This window comes from Megascapheus bottae, chromosome X, assembly GCF_031878675.1.
Source record: "Megascapheus bottae isolate mThoBot1 chromosome X, mThoBot2.hap1, whole genome shotgun sequence".
NCBI lineage: Eukaryota > Metazoa > Chordata > Mammalia > Rodentia > Geomyidae > Megascapheus > Megascapheus bottae.
Window position 1 is genome coordinate 3,539,411 of NC_143547.1, and position 16,420 is coordinate 3,555,830.

Below are 16,420 nucleotides of genomic sequence, written 5' to 3' on the forward strand. Positions count from 1 at the left end.
TGTGTACCTGTGGACATAAAGGATAATGCTAAGTGAAATGAACTACAGATTATGGAAACAAGAGGTTTATCTTTGTGATTGTTGTTCTTAATGTACTATTTCAAGCTATTTCTTTTCTCTTCTTTTCCCCTTATGGTTTATCTCATTTTGTTACTGTATCCGAATGCGGTACCTGGTATATTGTATATGCGTTTATTTGTTTATTTGAAAAAGGGAAGGTAAGGGAAAAACAAGATGAGTGAGAGGGCATGGAGGAGGGAAAGTGGGGAAAGTGGGAATGGGTAACAATGTTCAAGAAGTAATGTACCTGGGGGGAGGGAAATGGGGACAAAAACAGAGAAGATGGGATATCAATGTGTGAGAAGTAATGCACCTACTATCTGGAGAATGTAACTGTAACCCCTCTATACATTACTTCAATAATAAAAAATAAAATGAATAAAAGAAGTAATGTACTCACTTCCTGATGAATGTAACTGTATCCCCTCTATACGTCACCCAACAATAAAATTTTAAAAAGTACATTCAACATCTATTTTATTTGGTGGAGACTCACCAAATGCCAATAAGGATGTGGAGAAGCCAAGTGGAATCATTCAGTCACTGCTTGAGAGAGAGTGTAATGCTATGATCACTTGGGAAATAATTTACAGATATTTCTAAAACTAAGTCTGTATTTCTTTTGCAGGCCTAATAAGTGCACTCCAGGGTGTTTGTCCAAATGAAAGAGAAATTTGTTTTCAGTCAAAAAAAATTCCTGTGTGCAAATATTCAAAGCAGGTTCATTCAGAATAACCCCAAACTCAAAACAATGGCTTACAATGGGACAAAAATGTAAACAAATTATAGCTCATTCATGTCATGGAATATTACTCAGTAGTTGAAAGAGTCGATTATTTGTAAAGACAACTAGGTTGAATCTCCTGAGAATCACACTGGGTGAAACCATACAATCCCAAACGTCACATATTGAATGGCTTCATTTATATACTATTCTTGAATAGTAAATCAAATTGCAATTTTAGTGGACGCCAGACAATAAAGATGGAGCAGAGGAGTAGGAGGGAGGTGGGTGCAATTTTCAACACAAACTTACTTGTGAAGAACTTGAATAGAATTAAACACATATGCGTGTAAGCACACATACATGCTAATCAATACAAATCAAATTAAGGAAAGGTTAAAGAGTTTGCTATACTGTGTCACTGTCCATACCCTAGTTATGATCAGTTTTCAAGATGCTTCAGTAAAATTGAACAAATACACACAGAGTGTAAATTTATTGTTTTTACTGAGACACAATATAGGTACAACTTTGAATATAGTAGGATAATTCAATATATGTAAATAATATGTAATGGTCAACTCTTGGTTAAAATGCTTCTATTTCTGTGAATATTAATAATTTCTATGAGCTAAAGGTTTTATATTCTTTTAATTATTTTGAATCCTATCATAGATCATGGTAACCAACTATAACAATACCATGTTACCATACCCCTTACTTTGCCACAGAAACCAGAAGTGATTTCTCCACACTTAGATAAGGTTCTGTATATCTAAGTTCTTCCTGTCCTTCTACCCTTCCCAGTCAGATAAATATGTGATTCCTACAAATGACTGAGAGCATATCGGACTTGCTTTTCCCATGTATAGCTTATCCTACTGAACATAATGCTTCCCAGTTCCATTCACAATGCTATAAATGGTAGAATTTTATTTGTATGGATGAATGATTTTCTATTGTCTATATGTACTGTAGTTTCCTTTCACTTACCCATTCATCTATTGATAAGCACTCTGGTTGACTGTGTATCTTGGCCACTGTAAATAGTTATGACAATAAATATTGAGACTACAGTTTTCTCCTTGATATAGTGACTTCATTTCTTTTAGATATATAACATATCAGTGTGATTACTGTATTATCTGATAAGTCTAGTTTCAATCGTAAATGGAATCTTCATATTATTTTTCATAATGGCTGTAATAATGTATATTCTCACTAGCAATACATGAATTCCCTTTTCTCTCCTGTCCTTTTGAATAGTATGTGAGCAGTATCAACCTTTGAGCCTGAGATCTTATGCTCTATCTTGGCTATTTTGCTCATAGGTGGAGTTCAGATTTTTGCTGGTTGATTGGAAATAAGAGTCTCAAGGATTTTTTGGGGGCCTCATACTGCCATCTTCAGATCTCAGCTTTATGAGTACCTAGGATTATAGGTGTGGGCTCACACTGTTCTTAATTGAGTTATTTGGTTTTTACTATTCAGTATTTGGTTACTTGTAATTGGGTTTAGTTTTATGATTCATCCTTATAATAGTCTAGACTTTAATATGCATCGTCAGAATAGTTATGAAATATTTTCTTCCATCCCATAATTTGTCTCTTAATTGATGGACAGCAGTCTATTAGTTTAAAAACCTAATTTGCCTAATGTACTTTGGTTGCCTGTGCTTTTGACCTACTATCTAAAAATTTCTGTGCCTAAATCATTGTCTTAAATATTTACCCTCCATTTTCCGGTACTATTTTTAGTTTTAGGCCTTACCTTTCACTCTTTGGTCCATTTTTTTTAGTTAATATTTTGGTCTGGTTAAAGGCAAGTTCTATTTTCATTCTTCTTTATATGTATATCCAGTTATCTTATTTTCATTTTTCTTTATATGTATCTCTAGTTATCCTAACACTTTTTATATTGAAAAGACTGCCTTTCTCTAATGTTACTCTCAGTGTCTTGTTTACTTAAAACATCAGTTCCCATATGCATATGGATTAATTTCTATCATTTCTAGTCTGCTGTAATGCTCTGTGTTGTTTATGTTTGTTCTAGCCTATTTTTGTCCAGTCCTAGGGCTTGAACTCAGTTCCTAGGTACTGTCACGGAGCCTCTTTGTGCTCAAGGCTAGCACTCTACCTCTTGAGCCACAGCGCCACTTATAATCAACACACACTTCTAATTAGAACTCCACATGATATTAGCCATGTAAATGTTGAGTGTAAGTGAGATGTATTCTTTTATTGTCAGTTAGAAATACATCTTTATTTCTTTTCTTCAAAATGAACAGTGATTTGCTATTCCCATTAAAATGGTGTTAGTAACTTACTTCTAAACCAGCTACTATCATACCTCTAGTACTAACAGAAATTCAGACAATGGTGGATCAAACATGGAAAATCTGCTTTGGGAAGTGAAGGATATTGCTATTTCTGAAACTGTGCAAAGTAGAAAGCCAGAGGAGAGAATAAGGTTAGGTCTTTCAACTCTCTTCCTTTTGATTTATTTGACACATAGAAGATAATTATAGTCTACATGTCAAGACAAGATAGAAGCAGTGTCAGCGTGATTTCCGAGAAACAGCCTAAAAGTTACAGAGGACAATGATATTGTGCCTCTGTAAAAGGTAAAAAAAATCTCTGTAGCTAGTAATCAATATGATGATTATAGAAATTAACTGACAAAAATTTTGAGGATAAAATTGGATTAGATAAAAAAATCTACTTACTTGAATAAAAGTGGTATCAGGTCTACACAATAATTTTGAAAAGTGTATGAAAGTTTCTTACTGTCTAAGATTTTTAAATAGCTTAATTAATTGCTAGGTTAATTGCAAGAATTCTTGTCTTGATTCTGTTCTGAGTGAAAATATATGTATTTTACTATGTGGGAGTTGTTTTGTTTTTGTAAATTTTATTTTTTTTATCAGGAATAATAGTTATGTAAGATAGGTAACGAGAGTGTTTCTTTTAGGACAATGTCACCCTCATTCTCTCCCAGTTTTTTTCTTCTATTTTACTATTTAGGAAATATTTGCTTATAGCCTTGATAAATATATTTGCTTCAATTAAGAAATATGTTCTTGGTGAATGTAACTGTAACCCCTCTATGCATTACCCCGACAATAAAAAATAAGGTAAAATATTAAAAAAAGAAATATGTTCTTATTTGTAACTAATAATTTTATTACCAATTTGCACTTAATTTTAGCACATTAATCTCCACATAATCAATTTTTTTCATTTTAATTATGCAAAACATTTTCTGATGTGAAATTGCCATTATATATTTAGCTTGGGCAGTATTGGCAAGCACCCACCATATGAGTCATGCTTTCAATCTCCATTTTTTTTGCCTTAGCTTATTGTTTGGATAGGGTTTTGTATTTTTTTTCTTTTCTTTTTGTTTGTCATGAGGCTTGAACTCCCCCTGGGCGCTCTCCCTGAGCTCTTCAGCTCAAGGCTACAGTCTTACCCCTGGACCTAGGCGTTGTCCTTGAGCTCTTCAGCTCAAGGCTACCACCTTACCCTTGAGCCAAGCCCCACTTCCAGTTTTCTAGAGCTTAATTGGACATAAGATTCTCAGGTCCTTTTGTGCCCAGGCTGGCTTTGAACCATGATCCTCAGATCTCATCCTCCTGAGTAGCTAGGATTATAGTTGTGAACCACTGCACCCACAGGGTTTTGTACTTCTGACTGACCAATCTTGGACTCTGATTCTTTTATCTCTATGTCCTAGTAGTATCTGGGATTATAGCCATGGGCCACCAAGCTGGGATTGTTTATTGAGATAAGGTATTATTGGTTGTGCCCACTGGTCTTCAATCTTGATCTTTCTATATCTGCATACAAAATAGCTAGAATTACAGGTGTATGATACAATATACTGTCCTTACAATTAATTTCTCATGTCTGATATGTATTGTTTAATATATATATTAATATTTGATTTCTTAATGCAGGCATTAAATATATAAATGAGATTAAATGAGATTAGTCAGTAATTGTCTTTAAAGGAATAGGATTCTCTATATCTGATTTTCATCTCAGTAGGGTTTCTCTCACAGAAATGAATTTGGAGCTTTATAATTTCCTTAGAATTGGAACAATTTAGAAAGAATACACATGATCTTACGTGAAAGATTTGATACCCTGAATAATAGGGGCTTTTGTTGAGGAAGAGAAAATCTTAAGAATTTTAAAAAATATATGGCTTTATTAAGTCTAAATTAAGTCAGAGTTAATAACTTATTTTCTCAGAAAAGTGTTCTAATCATGGAGATTTGTCAAAGCTATTAGATTATAAGTCTGTAGTTACCATGCATATTTTTCAATGTCTTGAACAAAGCACTATTTGAAAATACTTATCTTCTGCTTACCAGCTATTTGTAAAAGAAGTCTGGATTGAGGCAGACTGATAGCTTGACCTAATGAAAGGCAAGGGTCAAAGCATGGTGAGAATGCTGAAGGGGTGACACTAATCAAGATACATTGTATTCATAGACTGCTTTGTTAAATGGCACCTCCTTTGTATAGCCACTTAAAAGATAATGAAAAACATTAAAGCAAAGAAAAATTGAGTCTCAGAGTTTTAAGTGTCTTTTACTTTCAGAAAGACTGGATCTAAGCACAGGCAAAATTGGCAGTTTTCTGGATGGCATAAACTAAGGCAAACCAAATACGTATTTGTCTCACATTCTTTATCACATCTTTGTCTCAATAATTAGCAATTCCACCATTAAGATAATGTCCAGCATAAGACTTGGGAGGTTCTGGCTTGAGTACAAATATGTTTTGCATAATCGGTGTCACATTTCTCATTTCATGTCACCACCAATTTATTCAGTCCTAACAGACTTGTGGACACTTCCAGGGGCCTATATAACCATAGTTATAGTTTACAAATACACATGCATCTAAGTACTTGGAACTGAGAAATATATCAATGCTAATTGTTTTATAAGCTCTATAATGGATTTTATTCCATGTCAGGCAACTTAGGCTTAATTGTGGCCTCAAATTTTCTAGCATTTTTGATTATCTAAGAATAATTCTAGTTTTGATGTTTAATCTTGATTGTGATATTTGGTGAGCTAAGATATAATCTATCAGTAGGAAAATATAGACTCCCCATAGCAAGTGCAGTCTTGAGCATACATAGATGTCCTCCGACCACAAATGAGCAGGTGGAAAAATTAATTAACAATAGCAGAACTATCAATAGGTATTGAACCAACGGCCTGGAAATTTAGTTGTTCATTACTTTTGAAATTTACATTGACCAAGATACATCTTACATTGCTTGGCTTCTCTATTTAAACAGAAGGAATGCTTAAAACTACCTAAGTAGCAAAACCAATGGAAGTAATAAGCTAGTTTTCTTTAATTCTAAAAATGGAGTCTTGGAGACTCCTACATAGTGTATTTATCAAAGCTAGTAGTCTGAAATTTAACTGGCCATGTGTAGCTCTCTCTATGCATTGTCTTCCATCAGCACTAAGTCTGAGCATAATAAATATCGATCCCTATACCTCATAGGGATTTGGGGTGATGTGATGAGCTGCTTGTGTAAAGCTCCTTAGAGAAAGCAACTGATAGGATACAGCACTTCAAAATGCATGGAAAAATAAATCAATGGAGCCCTTATCAAACAAGATTAGTGCATAGCTACATATATCACCCCTCAGTATTCTGAAGAAAATCACACTCTTTTGTTTAAATCAAACAAGTGTTAAAACTTCATTCTTTTGCCCCATTAGTCCCAAGGAGATAGATGCAAAGAAATCGCAGAATGGAAGTACCCAGACAGAATAAAGTTAGGGACTGATTTCATCTCTGCTGTGCATGCTAATGCCTCCCCTAGGAGGGTTCCACACAAGAATGAAAGAGTTGCCTTGATGCTGCTCACACTCCTGTACTACTTTTTGGATACTGAACTGTGTGCTCAGCTTCATGGGAGTTCTTAGAGGACAAGAAGGTTTCCTGTTAGCTTATTCGAAATCAGCATTCTCACATTGAGTCAGTGTATCATGTGAGCTACATTCTGATGTTCCTATTGAAATGCTTCAGAGAGGTTCTAGGTTTGTTTCTGTTTCACAAAATTCAAAACACTTATACTTAATAATATTAGTTTTGGTGTATATTTCAGGGCAAAAGATGATGCTTGAGTTCAGAAGGGATTGGCAAATGAATGTAATTCTAGCATGTGCCTCACAAATTAAGTCATAGCCTTGTAACGTAACTCAAATACCAGTGATTTCCTAATTTGAAGGTCACATAAATCGCATGAGGCTCGTATTCAAATGTAGTCTTTTTTACTTAGATGGTGGTTGTTAGTTTATAAAATATGTTATGTACTTTCCCAAGCTTCAGAAAGAAAAATGGTTTACCCAAGACCCATAGGGCCAAATCAGGACAAGACCCAGAGGTTCTGTTGTTCATTCTCCAATATGATAATACTCTCTCTCCAATGAAGTGCATTTCTTTGTACTCCACAATCTATTAATTGGGCCTTTCTGCTTTCTTTTTTAAATTTATTGTCGGGGTAATGTATAGAGGGTTACAGTTACATTCATCAGGTAGTAGGTGCATTACTTCCTGCACTTTAATACCCATTTTCGAGGTTTTCACCCTGTTTCCCTCCCCACACCCCTCCCAACCATCTTGTTTATCCCCCTTCCCTTCCTTATTTCAAATACACACATATATAATATACCAGGTAACAAAGTCAGATACAGTAACCACATGAAATTAACCATAAGGGGGAAAAGAGAAAAGAAATAATAGTACATTAAGAAAAACAATCACAGAGATACACCTCTTGTTCTCACAACTTAGAATTCATTTCATTTAGTCTCATCCTATATGACCTATGTGCCCAGCTTTTGAGCTATTGTGATCCTCTGCTAGGAGAGTCCTAGCTGTGTACTAATTATTACAAATGAGGAAAACCATTGAGCCTAATGACATCACCCCATTTGTAAGTGGAAAGACTTGGAAAAAAATCATATTAACTGAAGTAAGCCAGACCCAAAGGAACATAGGCTCAATGGTTTCCTTTCTGTTTTTCTATTTTATTTTATTGTCAGGGTGATAAGCAGAGAAGTTACAGTTATATTCCTCAGGTAGTGGGTACATTACTTCATGAACATTGATACCCCTTTAGGGGTGGGGGAAGTGAAAGTGGGAGAAAATATAGTCTTATTCCATAACATTGTGTGAGATTGGAGATACTGCATTTCTTAATATCTTACAAAGTGATGTTCACAGACCAGAGTATGAGGAAGAGAGCTGTACAGACATACAATGCAATTATTCTTTAGCTTAGAATGGTAGGATAAGAAGAAAAAGTGCAAGTAACAAGGTAATGAAGGAAGTATGGAAGTGTCTGGATTTTCGTACAATACTTGAGTTTCAATCTAGTGAACAGCAGATAATTTACTATCATTGTACAAATTAGAGTTGGATGATGTTATAGTTCTGTATGACTCAGCCATTTAAATTCTGTACAATAAGAAACTAGAAACAGTGGAGATTAGTTGTACATGTTCTCTTCTGAACCTACATCCCATTGCAGTTCCCAAAAGGATACATTTTTCACTCCCTCATGGTTCCTTAGGTAATTAGGAATAAGCTTCTGAAGTGTGACATAAATAGCTTTCAAGAAGCATCAGTGTTAAGATAAAAACATCTTTTACTTCAAGGTTATTGTGGGCATCTCATATTAGCAAGAATGGGAATAGCAGTTGGTAAAGCAGGACTTTCCTTTTTAAGTGGGTCAGATGATGGACTATTCAGGTCTATTCATAATCATCCAAATATTTTAAAGGTTGAAGGTGCATCAGTGGCAGATTGACTTGAACTTGGAAGGAAGTGTCAGAAGGAATCTTTCCTGCTCTGTTTCCTTCAGGGTGAGGAAAGGACTCTTAGATTATATAGAAGGCAAAATTGGAGCTACTTCATCCTTGAGTGAAAATGTTATCTTTGAATATTTGGTGATTATAAAGTTTTCTAATAAAAGGTACAACACTGAAGGTAAAACATACTCAAAATTAGATGGCAATAGATTACAAGGTTGAAAAAAATTAGCTTCATTTTTCTGGGCAGATATATTATTCTTATGAAAATATCCTAAAGCTGAATTTTTACTACTAACTGCATATTCCCTAATAGCAGTGTTTGGTTTATTATGCTTTACTTTGTTCAAACGTGATTTATGATGACTATTGAATTGCCTTTAAACTCACTCTAAAAATTAAAACTCATTGGTTTTAAGATATTGAAAACCAAGATCATCTTAATATCTCTGAGGGTAGGAAATGATAACCTTCATTTTACAACTCATCAGAATATTAGTACTAATAACTTTATAACAGCCTTTACATTGGGTGCATTTATTAGAAATTCTGGGAGGTCTTGCTTATAACCCTGTCTAGAAAAATGAGGTATACACAGAAATGACCTCCAGAGTTACTCTCTAAATTGTTATGAGCTGATCCATTAGAGAAAACAAGACACTCAAAGATGGCATAATGTTGATTTTACCCCTTTATAAATGGATTGAATTTCCACTCTTCCAATTATGTAATTTTTTTGCTGAGAAGCCCATATTACAAAATCTTATTACTGATATTTAAGGGACAAATCAAAGTTTTGACTGGAGAGGTCTTTTATTGACTTCCTATGATTAAAGGATAAAGAGAAGATTGTGCATTTCCAGTCTTCCATTGCCAGCTGCTGGTATTTTGACTGCAAATATCAACTTATATTTCCCTTTAGCATTCTTCAAAAATAAAATAACAGTGAATCTAAGAATTAGAGGTAGCAATAGTTCAGATGGTTTTGCCTTCAGCTGAGACCCCCAGATGGCTTAAGGACAAATGATCAGGTTCTTATTCTAAGAACTTTTATTTTAATAATTGGTGCAGAGTATGTGTTACCCACCGCTGTTCCTTACTTAATTAGTTTGCTTTTTGATCAAATGCTTTAATGAGATGAGATCTAATAAATCATGTGAAAAACAGTAAAGCTCTTAATTAACATGTGTTGCCCTGATTGATAGTGATAGAAAACCATAGCCATGCTGACTAGACTCACAAGGGCACCTTCAACCAACATGGTATTATGAACAAACAAAGCTGAGTGCCTAACAGAGAAAGTCTGTTCTCACTTAAGAACTAACCATGAGGACTTCAGATCACAATTTAACTATAATTCTTTTTCTTTTCTTTAACTTATGATCCGAGCTACCAGTTTGAAGGCTGAAAACATTAATGGAAAACATAAACCAACAAATACCAACGAAGTTTATTACTAGTCAACAGTATTTATTGAATAGATGCTATGTGCCCAGGGTTCTGCTTATGTGGCTCAAGTGGTAGAGTGCTAGCCTTGAGGAAAAGGAGGTCAGCAACAGTGTCCAGACATGAGTTCAAGTCCTAGAACTGGCAAAATAACAACAACAATAACATCAACAAGGTATATATAGATAGTCCAAGCTTCACTAAGTGACATAGGCCAGTCAATTTTATCCCATAGACTAATTAGATTTGCTGAAAGATGTTTTCTTCTGACTTCCCAGCTAGCCTGAAATCCTATGGGTGAAGAACAACTAACTGTAAGTCCCCAGAATAGAATAACCTCATAAATGGAATTTATACACAAGAGAAGACTCACTACATCTTAAATTTGGTTATATGAAAAGGATAGATCAGGAATAGAGGTACTAATACATTTTTTTACTTCTTTATTCACTGCTCCAATTTTTTGTGTGATACAGTTTTCCTGCTTTGAAAATGAGAAACAATGGGCAATAACACAGAAATCCCTTTTCAATTTCTACCTCACAAGAGTGTACAGCTTCTACTTCACCTACCCGAGACATACCCCCAAAGGATGACCATACTAACTTCACTGTTAAAGTACGTTTTCTCTGTGTGCTCAACACATAAGGGTTTGGGCCTCAACCATCAAGTTGGCTGATGATGGAACCCCATCAGCTAAGAATTCTGGGCTGGGCAGTTTGGAGCTGAAGGGAATTCATGAAGTTGTTTTTGTTTTTGGCTTTTCCTCATCTCCTGATTCCAGATCCCTTCTAAGAGCATTGGGGTGGCAGGATGAAAAAAAAATCTTTCTCAGACCTGTGTAACATTCTTTTGTATTGTGTCAGGTCAAATGAAATGAGTAGGCCTTGTTTGAAAGACTGATACACACTGGTATACACTACTTCTCAAACGAGGACTTTCAAGTCTTCAGGAGATTTATAGTCGGGAAATGTTATAAGGCAAAGTGTTCAGGAATACTGGGGGAGGAAAGCTATTATTCTGAGTATCTCAGTTTTAGAAAATATATCAAAGAAGACAGAAAACAATCCTGGCAGACAAAGTGAACCAAGATATCTCATGAGATCCTCATGACCCACCGCCTTCTTTTGGACCATGGAGAGAAACAGAGAGCATCTTGTGTATCATAGAGTTAGAAAAACTATTTTAAAAGGTAAAAGGACTACATAAGAAATATAAAAGAGGCTGTAGGGAAATTAGGGAAGAGATTTGGAAGAGAGTTACCCTTTCTAGCTTGACCCTTCCCTTGTCCAGAGATTCCAAAGGAACAATTGGAAAATGTTTCTTTCTTCCACATGAGAACATAAATATAATTTCTTAAAAATCAGGCAAAAGAAAAGATACATATTACATATTTGCAAAAAAAAACTACTTGTGTGCACTTGACAATCAGTATCTGAATTGAGTAGAAAATTAAATTATCTTTAAATATATCAAGATGTTCATAAACTACGTCTTCATACTTCTTTTAAGAAAATTAGGTGAGAACAAACATTCCTTTAAGAATATTATTTTAAGCTGGGCGCAGTGGCTCACGCCTGTAATCCTAGCTACTCAACAGGCTGAGATCTGAGGATCACAGTTCAAAGCCAGCCCAGGCAATACAAATACTCTTATCTCCAAATAATCACCAGAAAATGGGAAGTGGGGCTGTGGCTCCAGGGTAGGGCGGTAGCCTTGAGCTGAATATCAGCTCAGGGACAGTGCCCAGGCCAGAGTTCAAGCCCCATGACCCCTCCCCCCCCAAAAAAAACCAATATTAAAAAATACTTATCCCTGGGCCTGGGTATTTGGCCTAGTGTTAGAGTGCTTGCCTAGCATGCACAAAGAATGGGGTTCGATTCCTCAATACCACATGTATAGAAAAAAAAAGCTGGAAAAGGTGTTGTGGCTCAAATGGTAGTGCTCTACCCTTGAAAAAGTCCAAGGAAAGGGCTCAGGCCATGAGTTCAAGTCCCAGAACTGGCAAAAATATACTGAGCCCTATCAATAGAGAAAAGTACAAATATTCATACAAATGAATCCTTGTGCTTAATTCTGATGATTTTTGAATACAGAGATATCTTATCCGTGAAGCCTGTTAGAGAATAACCGTCCTTGCTATGGTCTCTAAATTTCTACCACCCTTCTTCCTTAAGTGTATGCTTCTCTTGTGTTGTAGGTTCCTACATGTCTTGTCATCTCATACATACAGCTCATCTTTCATTCAAATGTTAATGGTTCTCATTTAGAACAAGAAAATAGGAGTTCTGGCTTTTTACAGGACACTGTTCCAGGATAGAATTTCCCTTTATTTATGATCTGTGTTAGAAATTGCTGATATCATGAAAGGAAACTATTTCAGATTTTAAAAGAAAAAAGAAATCCTTTCAACTTGAATAAATGATGGAAGAGAGATTCCAGTGTTTCCTTTTACATTTTATGGCATCATTAAGAATGGAAAATGGGGGTGGGGCAAGGTGCATTAACACTGGGGCTTGCGTGGCTGAATCCTGCTGCTCTATTTCTTATGTAAGAACATTTTCAGAATAGTTTTGTTAGGGAATCTAGTCTGAATAAAATATTGAAGTATTACACAAGAGTGTCCCTGTCTCAACACAAATAATTTTTTATAAAAATGGTCCAAAGAAGTACGTAGGCCTATGAGGCCCTGCTGTGTACAATGACCAAGTTGATTATAACAATCTGGAATTGCTATCATCCTGTATAATCCATTACACATTGACTGAGTGTGAGTTATCTAATTTTCCAACTCATCAGGTTCTTCTCAAATCATTTCAAATTCTCACGAATGATCAAATTCCAACTATTCTGCCCAGTAGAGATTTATTATTGTTTACTCTCAAGCGTCTGCTTATTAGTCTGTTTTGAGATACTCAGTGCTTTAATCTGCCCTGTATCATGGTATAGTTTGCATCATATTGGTGTTAGGAGACTTGAGTGAAGATTGAATTTTAACCAGTGATCACTGGCTAAATGTTTTATTAACCTTCATTAACAATTTGAAACACCTGAAAAAGTAGTTAGGAGCTTAACACCAGGAAAGCCAGGAATTTGATTTCTTATCATGATTTTCAGAGATTGGCAATGTAAAATAGGTTCAGCTGGATGATTCTTCCGGGCTTAGAGTACTCAGCTTGTCTCACTGTACAGCTGTAATCATCTGGTGGGTGGGATGGATCTGAACGGTATAGAATGATCTTGGCTGGGAAAAGAGTGGTTCACAGTCTCCCATTAGCCTTTCAGCTCACCTGGTTTGGATTGCACGGGAAGAATGCAAGTCTAACCATAAAGCCTTTTTCAGATATTTGCTTGTATTGTGTTTGTGGTGGTTCACATAAAATCTAAAGTATAGTCTAGAATTACTGTGGGAGAAGTACCACAAAAGAGCCTGGAAAGGGAGAACAATTAGTGACTTTTGTTGTAATCTACCAAAAATCCATGACATGAAGCTGATGCTATATCAGCTTAAAGAAAATTAAAAAAAAAACAACTCCTCTATTTCTAGGTAATCTACGCATTAGATATGTCTTTTCCCAATTCATTTTTCCAAAGTTGCTACCACTTTCTAATATTCAAAAGTCAGTGCATATGTTAGTAGTGACTCTTTGCTCCAATATAAGTTTGCTCTTATTACATTGTAAGTCATATTTTACTTAAACAACTTTCAAAGTCAAGCAGTCCCAACAAGTTATTGGTTCTTAAACAAGTTATTGGTTCTTATTGTTTTGGTGGGTTTTTTTTTTACCAGTCCTGGGGTTGAACTCAGGGCCTGAGCACTGTCCTTGGGCCTTCTCAAGGGTAGAGTTCTACCACTTGAACCATAGAACCATTTCTGGCTTTTTCTATATATGTGGTACCGAGGTATCGAACCCAGGTCTTCGTGCATGCTAAGCAAGCACTCTACCACTAACCCAAACAACCAACCCCTTATTGGTTTTTAATGTTCCTTTGAAGGAAAGACTTATAACCAATTCATAAAAATTTAAACTTTGCAAACCACACAGCCTTTAGCTTTGTATGTGATTTGGACAGAAAAATATAGTCTGATTTATTAACTATGTAAATATTAGTTATAGTCATTATATTAGAAAATATTTATCTATAGATCTGCATCAGAGTCATCTGGAATGCTTCCTAAAGTGTCAATTTCTGTTTCCCACCCCAGGTCTAGTGCCCAAACCTCTGCTAGAGTCTTAGAAATTTGTCTTTTACACATCTAAGAAATTTTTATGTCAAAGTGTGTAAACCACACCTACCTAAACACATATACGTACACAGAGACATGACGGACAATAAAAGAAAAGCCTTTTTAGGAAAAAGTACTTCAAGTGTGGGTTCATTCGTTTCTCATCATTGTGACAAAAGAGCTAAGAAAATTCTACTTATGAGAAAGATTTATTTTAACTTACATTTTCAGGGGCTTCAGTCTCTGGCCAGGCAGCGTCATTGCTTCTGGGCTTTTGGCAAGGCAGCCCATCTTGATAAGGTACTGGAGGTAGAACAAAGCTTTTCACCCCACTGCAGCTGGGAAACAAGGAGAAAAAAGAGGAGGGGGAAGAAACGCAAGATCACTTTCAAGGCAGCCCTCAATGACTTAGCTACCTTCAACGAATCGAGTCTCTACCTCTTAAAGGTTCCCCACCTACCAATAATTCCGTGAGATAGCAACCAAGTGTATAACACATGACCTTCAAAACACCTTTAAGACTTAAAACCTAACTATATAGTGAATATTTTCTCCTGGAAGTTTGCTATAATGCCTGTTCATACTTAAGTGCATCATAGTGTCCATTTCATAGGAACAGTGATTCTAAGAACCAGCACTTATTAAAGCACATCTGAGATCCCCTTTATCATTTGATTCATTAAGGCTGAGATGTGGCTGAACCTTTTAAGTTTTACTACATTTTCAGTACTGCTACCCTTATATATTCCAGGCTCCTTGTCTCACAGACCCCAATCCCTGTTTCCTGACTTCTTTGTATGACCAATTTTTAAGATACTTTCTCTATTTCATGATTAGTTTTTACTACTCTTTTCCAAGTACATGTGTTTCAATTGGTCTTCCACTCCCTCAGACTTCGCTTGCATTGGGTAATGAACATATTGGATTCATCTGGTGTTTTCTTAAACTCTGCCAAGTGTACTCCAACCATTGTCTTACTGGCATTTTTCCTATGATGCTAAAACTGTTCATTTGGTCCCTCCATTTCTTTTTTTTTTTTCAGAATGAAATAAGATGGCTCAAGGCCCAGTCAAGTAGTGCTGTTTGTTCTGTAAAGTTAGAATATTGCTGTCTCAAAGATCACAGATCAGTCTCTCAAGGATGTCAACCTGTTCCTTATCATCATTGCTTCTCCAGGGGTATGCCAGGTCTCATCCAAAGCCTACTGACTTAGGGAGGAGGCAAATGTGTATGATTGTGCTTTCAGCTGCTTGGAAATTCACTGCAACAAGCAGAGAATAAAACATTCCTGTAAATGTTATCTGTGTGCTGGGAATTAAACAATGCATCAAGTTATGATATTGCTTTCTCTCTTCTCAGTGGATAAATGTGACTTTGGTTTTACCCATTCTATCCAGTTTGTCTTGAGTGTAAGGAAAGGGAAGAGAAGACACAGATGTAAGTCTAAATCTCCTCGGATATTCTCACTATCTGTGCTCAGATTGGAATGCAAAGGATGGAGAACTCATTCCTCTCATGAGAACCATGCTTATGCCATTGCTAGAATGTCATATATTTCCATAGTGTCATGGCCAGTCATTCTTTTCCTGGTCATGACAAGCTGATTAACTCCTTCGATGACTTCGAGGGAAATGTAATTTGTGACTCTGATATCAGGTATATTCTTTTTTCTACACTGTGGCAGAGAGATTTTTTTAAGCCAGAACGGTGATGCTATAGTGGTCATAAAATTTGACCTTAGCATCATCCGTTAGAATTTTCAAAATCAAAACAATGTCTCCTATATCCTAGGGTCTGTTTATCTGAGGAGGGGGTGGGATACTTGAGATATCATGCAGACCAATGAGCAGAAGTTCACTTCTTTACTGAGAAAATTTGGACCTTGTACTCATATCCATCTGTTCTCACTTCCATATAAAGTTAAGATACTTTTGAATCTAAGTGATAATACAATAAAGTTCTTTAAATTTTAAAAATAAATCCATTTTTAATATTTATACATAGCCATTGGAAAGCAAAAGCCTGAATATTGCTTAATTCAATAATACAAAATATGTAGTTATCTGATTCAGGAACTGATTTTTGATTCATACCTTAGGTTGAAATCGCT